Source organism: Herpailurus yagouaroundi, unplaced genomic scaffold (assembly GCF_014898765.1).
Source record: "Herpailurus yagouaroundi ecotype Mexico unplaced genomic scaffold, PumYag 159, whole genome shotgun sequence".
Lineage (NCBI taxonomy): Eukaryota > Metazoa > Chordata > Mammalia > Carnivora > Felidae > Herpailurus > Herpailurus yagouaroundi.
The window spans coordinates 22,976,239-22,990,673 of record NW_024412400.1 but is presented as its reverse complement, the minus strand read 5'-3'; positions in this window follow the sequence as shown (position 1 = coordinate 22,990,673).

The window sequence follows — 14,435 nt, the reverse complement described above, 5'->3', positions numbered from 1 at the left end:
GTGTCTTATTATTTCCCGCCTCTTCTCCCTGTCTAGAACAATTCCCTCTGCTTATATACTTCAGGTCTGCATATTAAAATTCTACCTATCGAAAAATCTATTCCAATGTCTCCTCTCTTAGAAATCCTTGAGAACCTTTCTCTTCACTGAGACGAATGTAATCACTCCTACATGAAGTCCCCAAGAAAATGATTGGAACCACTCATAGGCACTTGTCACTTCCTACTCTGTACTGAGAAATTTTTTTCACTGCTTTCAATTGTCTTCAGGTCGAGGGCAATTCAGTATTTATTGAATATCTCACACCCTGTTTTTGCAATGCTAGCGCAAAGGTCTAAGTACAATGTCTACTGGTTATTACACTATATATTTGTTAAGCAAGTAACTCAATGAAAAACACACATATAACAAACCTCAGGTTTCTAACACTTCATTATTATTCTGTCACTAAGTAACCACGTGACCTGAGGCAGATTACTTAACCTCCTAGGGCTGAGGCCTCAAAGGACCTAACAGATGAGATAATGCATGTGTGAATACCCTGTATAAACTACAAACTGTAAAATCAGTTCGAGGTGTTAGCATTGTTTCCTATTCTGAGAAATAAGGCAGTTGAACCTGATCTGTTTTTTTTTTTTTCTTAATGGCCCATACAAGCAGCATTCCACAATGATATGCTTACAAGTTGTTATTTTTTCCTTAAGTATGTTGGCTCAAAGTGTGAAGTGACTTAAAAACCAGTTACAGAACCTGCCTCTTAGAAAGTGTCGCTTGGTGTCTGATGTGCCAGTGAATATCCCTACTGTGGTCATCCCAGATAGCTTTTCACCATGTGGACATGTCACGTGAGACTAGAAGTCTTACGAACCAGTGCCAATCTGGCCTATTCCCGGCACTCTGAGATCAAAGGAGTCATTCTCACGAAGAAGGAGATAGGGTTTATTATGGCAATATAAGTTACCCGAGAGTTTATTTCCAAACTTTTTTTATTACCTAAAACTTTTATTAATAAAAGTAGACTTAAAACATATTAAGAGTTTGATAGTTTAAAGAATCACCTCTCAGAAACAGGCATGTAGTGATTGGCGTTGGCTGTAATGCTACATCATAAATAACATGAGTGCTACAGAGTCTTGGGCCCCACATCTCTACATTGTGATGGATTTGCCGGTTCAGTTCAATACAGTTCAATTCAATTCACTTTGATTCAATTTACATTTGTTTCAATTCAAGGTAGCATTAGGATATTGTGGAAGGAAGGTCGGCTTTATTTCAGATCTTAAAATTCACAGACTTCAACATCCCCTACCTTTTTTATCACGTTTGGCAACTCACCCAATCTCTCTAAACAGTAATTTCCTCATCTGCAAAAAGGGGGTAATATTAGCCACCTCATAACAGATACAACGTCCCAAACACAACGATTGTATCATCCTCCTCCTCCTTCAATTCATGTCAGTTCAATTTGACTTAATTCGACAAACATCAACTATTTATCAACTACAATGCCGAGACATAGCATGGGATTATCGTGGCATCATTGCAAATGTGGGCTTCTGAGAATGCTACGCAATTGAAAAGTTTATCCCTGGGAAAATACATGTAATTTGATTAAAGAATGAGGTGGTAATGGACAATGGTACAGATGTATTTAGTGTAGAACACAAAGTGAAGGGATATTTGGAGAGTCTGTGGCTAGGAACACATGCAGGTCTTTAGAAAACTCACCAAGAGACATCTCATTGTGGCAGGTAACGGGATCTTAACCATGACTTTCCAATTCCAACAATGAGTTGACAGGAGATGTTAGAAAGTTTTCTATCAGCTCTGAATGTTAGTACATTCCCTCACTTAGGAATTTAATTCCTCCTGAGCATTGATTAAACTTATAGCATATTATAAATAATTTATAACATTAATATATAACTCATTCTCCCGACTTTCGATTACAATGCACACGGAATCTGCAAATGTTTAAGGGTGTTTTTGACAGAATATATTATGATATTATAATACACAATCCCAAAATCTCAACAGCTAAACATATAGGGTTTATTACTTGCTCCTGCAAAATCTGTTATTTGCTGGGTGATACTCCCAGGCAGCTGTCCTCCATGCGATGATTCAGTGATCCAGGCTGTTGTTGTTCTGTCATTTCAACAAACAGCCTCCATGTTTTCCACCCAAGGAGAGATGAAAAAGACTGAAAAATTGTATAGGGGCTTGTTGCCGGCCTCCATTTCAGAGGGACACATGTCACTTCTGCTTATGTTTCATTGGCCGTTATTAGTCACATAGCCCTGGCTTACTTCAAAAGGACTGGGAAACCCTGACTCTCATATGCCCAGAAAGAAAAGAATGCCCAGATATTGATGATTTATTACTAATTCAGTGAGAAGATCACAAAGGAAGGCCTGATGTTTTCTCTGTGAAAATTTGGTGTCTTGGTATGCCCTACTTCCCGAAAAAGATGAGTAAGTCTCCTTGAATTTTAGGAAGAGAGTATTCTCCCATAACCATGTCAGTGAACATGGCCTGACTAGAAGGCATGAGTAAATCTAAGTATTGCAAGGATGGACTTTACTGGATCCCTCTTGTGGCCCACTTATCTCTGTTTGGCCAGACTTCTTTCTCCAGCCACTGCTGCAATAACCAGTCCCACATGGGCTTCGATCAGCTTCACTCAGATGCAACCTCACTTTGGGGCTTTGTAATGAACTGCCCACCATGCCCTGGATTTTCTGATGCTGCAACATAGGATACCTACAGAATCCCACTCAGAACCCAGAAGTGTGAATGAATGAATGAAAGGATTAATAGACAAATCATTCCCTCTTCCACTCTCTCAGGCAGATAGGTCTGAGATGCATTTCATTAGGCTCCTCTGGAAAGTCCCATGGGTTAAGCAACCCATGTCACATAGTAGTGGCCAACCTGTTCATGCATCCTTGTCCTGCCGTTTCCTCGTATTGCATTAGGGGGAACCCGGGCAAAAACTGAATATAATAGGACAATTTTTAAAACTCGAAACTCCTCTGCACTCCATAATGCTTAATAGGGTAGACTGGTAAGGAGAGGGTCTGGTATTGTGATTTATAAGAAGAAATTTATATTTGGTCTTCATCCCCATTTCTGGCACAGAGTTCCTAAAATCCTTGGAATTTCCTAAATAGTAAGAGCAGAAAAGGTATCTTTGTTATGCTAATGAGGTGACTTTTGGACCCCACCCAAGGATGAGGGCTGGTTGCCAGAACCAACCATGTGATTAGAGATTAGGAACTATCAGTCCCACTGGGGATGGAATAGGGCTCGAAAGTTGAATCAATTGCCAGTGGCCAATGATGTAATCAATCATGTCCATATATGGAAGCTTCTGTAAAAACCCAAAGGACAGAGTTCAGAAGCCTCCTGGTTGGTGAATACCAGGAGATTGAGGGAGAGTTGCATTCTCATAGAAGGCATGAAAACTCCATGTCCTTTCCCCATACCTTGCCTTATGCATCTCTTCCTACCTGGTGTTCCTGAGTTATATCCTTTCATAATAAACTGGTAATCTAGTAAGTAAAATGTTTCTCTGAGTTCTGTGAACTGCTCTAGTGAAGTAATCAAACCCAAAGAGGAATGTCATTAGAATCTCCAATTTGTAGCCAGTTGGTCAGAAACACAGGTAACAACCTGGGCTTGGAACTGGCATCTGAAACTGGGGAGAGGATAGTTTTCTAGGACCCCTTAACCTGTGGGGTTTTATTCTATCTCTAGGTAGACAGTGTTGGAATTGAGTTGAATTCAGTTAAATTGTAGGACACCAAGATCGTGTTGGGGAAATGCTAAGGTGACATGGGGGAAACTATCCCTCCCATGTTGGAAGTGGTACCAGAACCATTTTAGTGGGCATTTTGTAAAGGATTAATGAGACACTGGAAAGAAAAGATTGAAATGTCTTTCCTCTTGGAGTTCAATGTTATTAGAATTTAATGCATCAGGACAGCCCGAGCAAGGTTGGTCAAGAGCAGAAGACGCTCAGGATCTCTAGAGTAAATCTGATCATAGGGGTACGGGTAGGTCTTGGCTGTTGACTTAGGCCAGGATCTAGCACAATGTGAAGGTGAGGTTGGAACATGGACTTTGTGAACTTGGCTTGAGACAGGCTAGCTGTGCATTTATTTGAGTGCAATCTACGCAACTGTAAAAATGAGATCCCAGTTACAAGGCAGTATGGGTCATGATAGATGAGGGTTGCCCTGAGGAAAGGCACTTCTGTTTTCTGCCTGCTCTGTAAACCACTGCTGAGCAGCAAGGTCAGAGTCAGTAAATGTTGGTCATCAGACAATGGGCAGGATTCTATAAGGCATGTGCTGTGTATAATACCAGGTTCTACAGTTCTTGCTACCAGAGTTTCTTGAAAGTAGACTTGGGCCTACAAACAGAACAAACTGTGTCAACAGCAATATGAGAGTTGCTGCTTTGTGGATGGAACAAGCATCCTTAACCCAAAGAAGAGAATTCACATGAGTCAGGGCAGCAGAGTGCTGGAACTAGATTAAGGTAGAACTGATCCAGGAAAAAGAGAGACTTATTTGTGACAGCCACTTGGAAACTAGATTTGCAGAATGAGGTTTATTATTATTATTATTATTATTATTATTATTATTATTATTTTAGAGATACAACGTGAGTGGGGGAGAGCAACAGAAGGAGAGGGAGAGAGAGAGACAGAGACAGAGAGAGAAAGAGAGAGAGAAAGAATCTTAAGCAGGTTCCACACCCAGCATAGAGCCTGAAGCAGGAATCAATCCCACAACTCTAGGATCATGACCTGAGCCGCAGTCAAGAGTCAGATGCTCAACCGATTGAGCCACCCCAGCGCCCCAGAGTATTTTAGGCCTTGTGTAAGAATAGCAGACAGTAAGGCGGCACCATGGTTATAGATATGAGCCACATGCTATGCATTCCTGACAGGTTTCTCATCCTTCTGGTCTCTCAAAGATGGGAGATTGAATCTGTTTCTGCGACAGCTTTGGGAGGGTTTAGATTTCTTGACTTTGGGCTACTGTGGTTTTGTGCTGTGCTAATTTAGCTAAGCTGGAACCACATTCCCCAGAGCCCCCTCTCACTTTATGGCTCCAGACTACTGTTGGCCACCAGAAAATTCTGCATGGAGCTGGCAAGCGGAGTGCAGATGCGGTTGTGGTCGTGTGGGAGGGCTGGCAGCATGGCCAGCAGGGGTTGCAGCGCACGTACGTGGTCACAGGGGCCGGCTCTCCTGGTGGGTGTGCAGCAGCGACCCAGCCCATTCTCCACCACCTCCCACCAGGTCTCCTCCTTTGGCTTGTCTGACTCCTACCCAAGACCCGTCGACTCCTGTGATAATGGGCTGGCAGCTTCTTCCGCAGGTGATCACATCTACAAGGTCGGAGGCTTAGAAGCAGTGCGACACCTGCGTGGGTTCTGCCTTGCCCACGTGAGTTCCAACTTGCGCTTGCCCTCCCCCATTTCACACCCAGCCTTTCCCCTGTCAGCCCTGCTCATGCCAGGCCCGGAACCAGATGCAATAGCCCTACGTGAACTGTCTTACCAGTAACCAGAATTGTACATGGTAAAATCCCTGTGACAAGTCCCTTATCGGGTATCACTCCTAGTCAATTTGCTTCGGATCAAACACCGCCTAACGTCATGGCCAAACAAAGATTTCTGTTTTACAGCTTTGGGCCAGAGCTGTGTCAACCTTTTTGCACAGATTTCACTCGTGCTATGTACAATATGGGAGGAAAGGGGGAGATTGGGGTGGGAACCATGGGTTGCGAGAGAGTGCTCCAGAAGATGTCCCCAGTTTTAACACAAGAGCACAGCTGACATCACAACATTAAATCTATTCAGAGAAGAAGGAAGGGAAGAAAATGAGTGGAGCAGGCAAGGGGGAGACAAGAGAGCATGTGCCTCGGTAGGGGAAGCAGCAACCCCCCCCCCAAGCTGATTGCTATCAGATGAGAATAGACACCCAAAATTGCTACATTTAATTTTCCTAAAAAGCTGGAAATTCAAATTCTTATTCAAAAATTTCCCAATTTTAAATGTCTGCAACAACAACAAAACCAAAAGCTAATGATTTTTTTAAGTCAATGTTTAAGCCTAACAAATCCTGTCTATAAGTCAGATTTAGCCCAGGTTAAGCATGGATTCCAGAGCCAGATTTCCTAGTCTCAAACCCACGTTCCACCATTTAACTACATATGTAATCTTGGTCAAGTTACTTCTGGGCCTCAGTCTTTAAACTATAAATTGAGACCAATAGCATTAATCTCATAGGATGCCTATGAGGATCAAATAGTTACTAATACACTTATCTGTTTCTAAGACACTACAGAATGTAGGCTGAACCATTATTTTAGGTTTCCCCAAGAAAGAAAAGATGGCTGCTAATTAACCTGTGACACAATGGCTTCTTATCACTTAGACTTGTTGCTTTAGAATTATTGAAGGAGTTCTTTCAGAGGATTTTGACATAGATTTTTTTTAACGTTTATTTATTTTTGAGACAGAGAGAGACAGAGCATGAACAGGGGAGGGTCAGAGAGAGGGAGACACAGAATCTGAAACAGGCTCCAGGCTCTGAGCTGTCAGCACAGAGCCCAACGCGGGGCTCGAACTCACGGACCGCGAGATCATGACCTGAGCCGAAGTCGGACGCTCAACCGACTGAGCCACCCAGGCGCCCCGACATAGATTTTTTTTTTTATCACTTATATATATAAAGGAAATATAAGTGAAATAATCAGGTTTGGTATTCTTAAAACCTCTACATTAGGAGGCTGACAACTAAGAATTAGCTTTCAACTTTGTGCTTTTCCACAAAGTGTCATCCCTGCTGCTATTAAGAATGTCGGTGATGTCGCACCTTTTAAAAGAGTTCTCCACCATTGTCTCCAGGAATTTCTTCCAAGTTGCTGACACCCACAGAAGAAGGTTTGATCTTACCAGAAGATGTCAGATGGAGAATTGTCAGACAACAGAAAGATTTGTGTTATTTTTTAACGGTCCTTAAGTTAAAGATTGTTGCTAAACACTCAAAGGATTTCATTTTTCAATCATTTACCAGGAACAACAAAAAATTTGTGCACCTACATAACTGCCATGTGGCTGAGAGCGACCATCAAAGTGTCATAGACTGTAAGACGTTTTCCTACATATTAAAACATTAAAAGAAGTATATTAAGTTTTGTCCAATAGAGTCCAAAGCTTGTAGAAGAGTGTTTGATAAATAAAGGTAAGCAGAATCTAGATAAAGGGGAAACCTAGTATTATTACTTAAGTTCTATCATGAATTATTCTGTTCTATTATTACTCAGTTCTATCATGAATTATCTGTATGGCCTTCCTCAAGACATTAATCTTTTCACCTATAAAATAGGGACAATCTGAGTTGTATTGATTTAATGTGACAGTACCTAGGTGAATGGATGGTCCTGTTTATGTCAATAAACAGTGGATCAGAGTCTCTGAGGGGTGGAAGAGACAAACTTAGAGAAAGAAAGGAGTACAAAAGCGTTCACAGACTGGGTCTCTCTGGGAAGGGCAGACTGAATAATACAGTTCCTTGGAGAAATAAAAATAAAAGACCCATAATGTTGGTTTTTTAAAGTAATCTCTAGGCCCAACATGGGGCTCGATCTCACCACCCCAAGATCAAGAGTCTCGTGCTCTACCAACTTAGGCTGCTAGGCGCCCCTACGCATCACATTGATTTTGACGACAAATGTAACTTGTTGAAGGCAAGAACAAACAGAAAAACTTTATCGGGGAAGAGAGGAAATAGTAGAGACGATATCTGCCTAAGTCAGACGTTCTGATTCGGAGCTCTTAGATAGCTTGAGTCAAAGCTGTTCCATGTGACCTAGGACGTCTGGTCACAGCAAGTTCCCTGCGAGAGCCACTGTTTATGACGCTGAGGTGGTGGGGCCCCATTTGCCCACTGAATCACAGAGTCCCTCCTCTGAGAGAAAAACAGCGTTGCCTCGGCTTTTTGTTCCTAAATTATATCAGTTCGGCCCCTTCCCCACCCTAAGCCCCTGGATGTATCAGGACTTGGAGACTGAGGCAGTGTCGGAGAGAAATCAGGCAGAAGGGCCACCCCTCTCCTATCCCACCTTCCATGGTTACAAATGCTTCCTCAAGCTGCGCGGGGCATTGTATATTTCATTTACAATGATTGTACAACAGCTGTATAATCGATGTTGTTGAAGATAGGAGTGTTGCTCAGAGTGCAGGATAAATGTCCACAGTGAGCTGCAAATGTGAATAAGAACGGCCCTGCCTGCATAGTAATTGGTATTATTATCAGAATGAATGGGAAAGCCACATATGGATGGATGGGTGGGCCTTTGAAAGGGTGCAGCATGAGAGACTAACGGTAGTGCTTATTTTCTCTTATCTACGTCTGTTCTCTCAAATAACCAGGCAGGGGAGGTGGAGGAAAGGGGATAAGAAGTGGGAATGTACTGGGGAAAGCCGGAAGCTCCTTATCTGCTATTCCATAGCATGCCTGTTTTTCTCTGTCAGTGCCCACTCTTATTAATTGCAGCCAAGTAGATCGCATATCCCCTCCCTAAAAAATAAAAAAATAAAAAAATCTGTTACAAAAGGATAGAGGCACAGGCCCAGGTGAAGGGGGCAGGGGTGAGGGGAGACATAGGGAAGAGAAACACTTCAGGTTAATTGGAGCTGAGAATATAAAATACTCGTCTTAAAGTGTGTGCTTCAGTCATGAGAAGGAAAGTGTCGAGATCATAATGTTTTCTGTGCAGGATTCAACACAGCATGGGTGTTTTAAAACAAGCGGTAATCATTTCTCACGGAGAAATTATAAGCTGCAGCTCCAGGCTCAGGACAAGCACATGGGAGACTCGTTCTTTTCATTTCTCCAGGGAGACACAAGGAGACATTTGGTAGTGAGCGGCCGAGTCCCTTGAACCAAATGGCAGAGTTAGTGATGGAGAGAATTATACAGTTCAATGTGCTCAGTGCTTTATTCATGCAGAAAGAAACGACACAGAATTCTTCTAGAACTCGGAAAAGTAGGAGGGAAGAAATTTTGGACTGCCTGGCTTCGAAAGAGATTGGGAAGCAAAGTGATCAACTTTGTAATCAGGGAAGAGCACAACATTGTTTACAATGATTTCTTTGGCAAAGCTGGCTGTGTTCGTTCTTTTAAAGACAAGACCTTCCGAGCCTGATGCAAAAGCAGCCTCTGCGGGGTTAGATAGTGCTTTGCTCGCTCTCGTCCTGGATTCACCCATGTGGCATCTGAATCTCTATGCGGTCGCCGGTTAAAGATTCATTTTTACTAGAAATAATTTCTCTAAAGTAATAAACAACATGTATAATATCAAGTTAAAAATTCTTAGAAATAAATGCAGAGAAATTAGTTACAATTATTCACATAGTTCTTCAAAATGGTAGCACATGAGAAGAAAGAGGGGTCCCTCTCACCCTTTTGTGAAGACCCATCTTTGTTTACTGCATTCCCAAGTATTAGGAGATTGCATGAACCATTTGCATAGGATAACTAACATATACCACATCATTTGCACGTCTGCAAGTACACGTGAGTAACCGTAATTACACGTGACACCAATTACTCTATTACTTTGTATTAAATTATAATGGAAAATTCCACTAGAGAATTGAAGCCTAATTGCATCTTAATTTGCATAATTTTGCATATTAATTACATCTCAGATGAATAATAAATTTCAGCAGATTTTTAATTTATGCATAGACACAAAAACAAGTGGAGAAATAATTTAGAAAAAAAAATACCAGCAACTATTACTTAGGGCATTCAACTAATTTTGCTTAGTTTAGCAAAACAAAACTTGGTTTGTTTAATATAGCATCTTTAGGCTGATTGCTGTTTATTGCACAATATGTCAGTCTTGAAACATAGGTGCAGACATGGCTTTTCTTAATAAAAAAAAGTGTTCAATTACAGCATTTCAAGTTTGGGATTTTATATTTTGATAAAACTGTCGTGGGGATAACATCATTTAGTTGGAAATATCTATAATTGTGATGTATTTTATGGAGGTTTAATTTCTGTTGCAGTTATTTTAAATGCAAGGTATTATGAAAAACAGGATGCAAAGATATCTTGGTGAAGGAGATCACTAATAAAATATGCCAACGTTTTCTAATTTTGAGTCCATTACTGAAGTCACCCAAGATTGTTTCAGCGATTTTGCATGAACGATTCAGAGTGAGAAATTCCGTACAGTTTTGTGTTGCAGGGTATAACAATTTAGAAGAATGGCTTTTAGAGATTACTACTATTTTCTAATTGTTTTCTTTGTTTTTCCTTGCCTGCATGGTAAACAGTAATAATTCCTGACTGCTAGAGACCTTGGTTTTAAATTTAGTCACCCTTGCTTCGGATTTATCAAATAAGCAGAGGGTTTATTTCTCTGAGCTAATTCGTGCATTTTAGTTACATAGCTATATCTAGGCTGACAGTCATTAGAAAACACCGATTTTGTGTTCCTCAAATGACAGTATGTAACGGAAAATTCATCTCATCCACTTCGTGCCTAAACCCAAGCCTTCATGTTTTATACCTGCTGCCACTGTTAGGGGAAAACCCATAGCTCTGCCTCCGCTAGGTCTAATACTGTGATCATTTGCCAAATTATACGAAAGAAGAGGATGACAACGTTCTAATAAATCAGGAAACTGTCAGGATTAATAATCTCAGCCGTCCTCTGTTTTCCTATAAAAGCCCTACTAGTATCAAATATTTTCCAGTTTGTTTTGCAGTGAAACTGGGCCTGTGCCAGCCTGGCGCATGCAAACTCTAAGAGGCCGTTCTAGATGTCTTTTATCACATTAATCTGGATTTCACAACTGTGCTGGTTCAAAAGGCTGTAAGCAGGAATTCTTTACAACATATGTTCCTCTTCTCCGGTTACCGATCACTGTTATTATTTGGTATTTGATACACAACGCTTTGAGCTAAAGGTCCGGATTTGTCTTTGTGTCCTTACATTTCAATATTTTCCATTTGCGTCCAAAAAAAAGTTTGCCTTGTTCTTAGTAAAAATAAAGATTCGTCAGTGCTTTCTCTTTTTACATCAATTTCTGTCAGGTGCTTGACTCTGGTCTTGGGTTTCTGTCAACCAGGTTACCGACCTGGCAGTACCTTTGTTTATTTCACTGTTTAAAAGGTGAAATACTTCAGCTATCAAAAAACAGAACTACATCAATGATTGTATCTGTCCCTTTACTTTTTTGTTCAACCCTTTTGACCAGGTTCTAATATGAAAGAGATTTGAGCTGGGTGAATCCCTCAGAAGAACCAATCTTTCCAACATTTAAACAATGGTTCCCTCTTGTGGCAACACTTGAGCACTGCGATTTAAGAAGGGGGGGGGAGGCTAAAAATCTCTTGCGACATTAAAACAGATTACTATGAAACAAACAGCATTAATCTGCTTGCAGATAATATTTGGAGTCATTCCCAGGTCCCCCAGGACCTATTGTTACCTATTTTCAGTCAGGTACAAGTTTTGGAATTTATTGAGAAAGAATAGCCAAGCAGCCTGATGCTTATTACGGGCAGTACTAGGGGGAAAAAACCAACTCTCTTTTGAGGTATGGTATCCATATTTTAGGACAGTTTTGAAGGTGTCAGTGTGGATGTTGGGGAAAAAAGACAGGTTAGCCTTTCACTGAAAGCTTTGGGAATGGACTTAGAACTTCACCATTCACTATTCATTATCTCTGGAGGGAACGTTGCTACTGCAGAATTAAATCTAGACTACGCTTGCTTTCTGAGGCATTTTATTCTCAAAGTTCATCTGAGAGGGGAAAAATCTGACACTTAACCAGTTGTTCAAAGATAGTCTTTCCAAGCACCTTTGATATATGCTTTCAAAGATTTATTTTGAGTCGAATTTCCCCAGGGGCAACCATCTTATACTCTCCAAATTACTGCGATAAAGAGCATTCTTCTGACACAGCAGCTATAAACAGCCCACAAATGCTTTCTTTCAGTGTTAAACTATGTTCAGAACAGCAACAGCCAAGAGATGTCCCTTAAGCAGATATTTTTTCTCAAGATCATGTTTAATGTAAAAGTAAAGTGCCGTTAGTGACAGAGACAAGAAGCTGTTCTCGTGGTCATATGATCATGAGTATCGACAAAGGGTTGCAGCCATCCGCGCAAGATGGATGCCATGTTTTCTTAGCCCACTTCAAAGTCTTGAGTAATAAAGATGCCATCTTTCAATTCTACTCTAAGGATCCTTGTTAGAGAATGAAAGCATTCATATTTGTCAAGCCATTTCCAAGCCACAGTCCTTCTCGTGCACCACAGAGTTTATTTACAAAAAAAGTTTAACGTGGGAACTGAAGGCTCAGGGTGGAAATGGTCACCAGTGCTGGGTGTCCCGGGGAGGGTGGTGAAACAAGGGAGCTAGTTGCCAAGAAGCGAGAGCACAGAGATCATGTAATGACTAAGAACATGTGGCTCACTCTTCGGATTCCAAGTGAATGCCTCCTTCCCTCCCCTCCCCCGCCTACCCCAGGCTGAGCCACCAAATGACAAGTCTCTTCTCTTCATGGCTGAGGCAGCATGGACACCACAGGTCACCCCTGCATATTTTACTGACCACCCTCCATTTTGTGCAGCCGCGCACAGGCAGCTCATTTTTAACTATCCACCTGCAATGTGAGTCATGTAAGCAGCTCACAGAAGAGGAAGATTATATTCAGGAAATAGGATTAGCATCAATTTAATTTGTAGCTGGAACTCCAAAATTGAAAAGGACTTTCTTCAAATAGGGGCCCTTTTTTTTGTTGACTGTGTTTCCCCCAGTGACTTTTGCTACCCCTTTCTGTCCTCACTGGGGAGGGAAATGTCCCATTTACACCTCCTTTGTCACGCTCTCTAAGGTCTGGTGTGCATCTCCCTGGGGAGTTAGTGCCTAGCTTCCTTTCTCTACACTTTTCTCACTGCCTTTTTGTTCACTATGATAGTATAAAACTTAATCAAATAATGACTGTGAAAAGCTCGCCGTATAAATGCACAATTATTGGCTCTTGTGGATATGTATTTTTAAGTCGCCGTCAGCTGGTTTTTATAGAATACGTACCTTCAAACTCTTCATTTTTCCCTGTTCTCGTTCGCTGTCTCTATCTCTGTCTCTCTCTGAGATTAGCAGTGTAATTCATCGGCACAGGAAAAATACAAGATAAAAATAAAAATCCATTTGGCTTTTCACCTTCCATCTCTTAAAAATTTTTTTTTTCAACGTTTTTTATTTATTTTTGGGACAGAGAGAGACAGAGCATGAACGGGGGAGGGGCAGAGAGAGAGGGAGACACAGAATCGGAACCAGGCTCCAGGCTCTGAGCCATCAGCCCAGAGCCTGATGCGGGGCTCAAACTCACAGACCGCGACAGCGTGACCTGGTTGAAGTCAGACGCTTAACCGACTGCGCCACCCAGGCGCCCCTCACCTTCCATCTCTTAGAAGAACACTTAGTTCCTATGAAATTTGCAAAACAAATAAGGACACAGAGAGAACTGTAACATAATGGCACCTATATTTTAAAGTTCCAGTAAAATTTCAAATACAGTATTCAAGGTTTGGGGATGATGTATATTTTCCAGTTTTTTTGTTTTTTTGTTTTTTTGTTTTTGCCAAAGAAGTTTGTTTTTTTCATCTGAAAATAGCCGTATATTCTAACTATCATTTATAAAAGAAAAGATACCTTAACAACAAGGAATAGGTAGAAAGAACATAATCTCAAAGAGTAAAAAGGGCATCCTTTTCATTGGCTATATTTAGCTTTAGAAAATAATCACTCCACTTTCCTTATTTTTCTCCTTTGTGCTTTCTCATCAATTAGATCAGTTAAATGTCTATTTGGAATAAGGCTAGTCCACAGACCAGCATCTGGGACCCACCAGTTTGCCCACTTTGTTGCTGGTCAACATCACCTCCTCAAGTGATTTCCCCCTTAATTTGCCATATCACAATGAACAACTTTGCCATTCATGCTGTCATGATGTCCTGTTTTATTTTCACCATTTTATTTTAAATTTGGCCGGTATTTAACTTGTCTCCATCTTCGGACTGTAAACCCCTTGAGGTCAGAAATTCCTGTAATTGAACATTTTCTAAGAAGCACTCCATAAATTTCAGTTGGCCACATAAACCCAGGTCTAAAAGAAAATGATATGGTTTATGCAAGAGTTGATTTTCCCTCCTAAAGAACTATAACTCCTTATAGGCATGTAGAAAAGGGGTTAGAAATGTTAGAAGTTAGAGGAAAGAGCCAAAATTAAAGAAAAAGAACTATTAGAAGGTGGAATTGATCACATCCACACGTGATAGCAATGAGTGCCCAAGAAGATGGAAATTTCCCCAACTGTTCTATGTT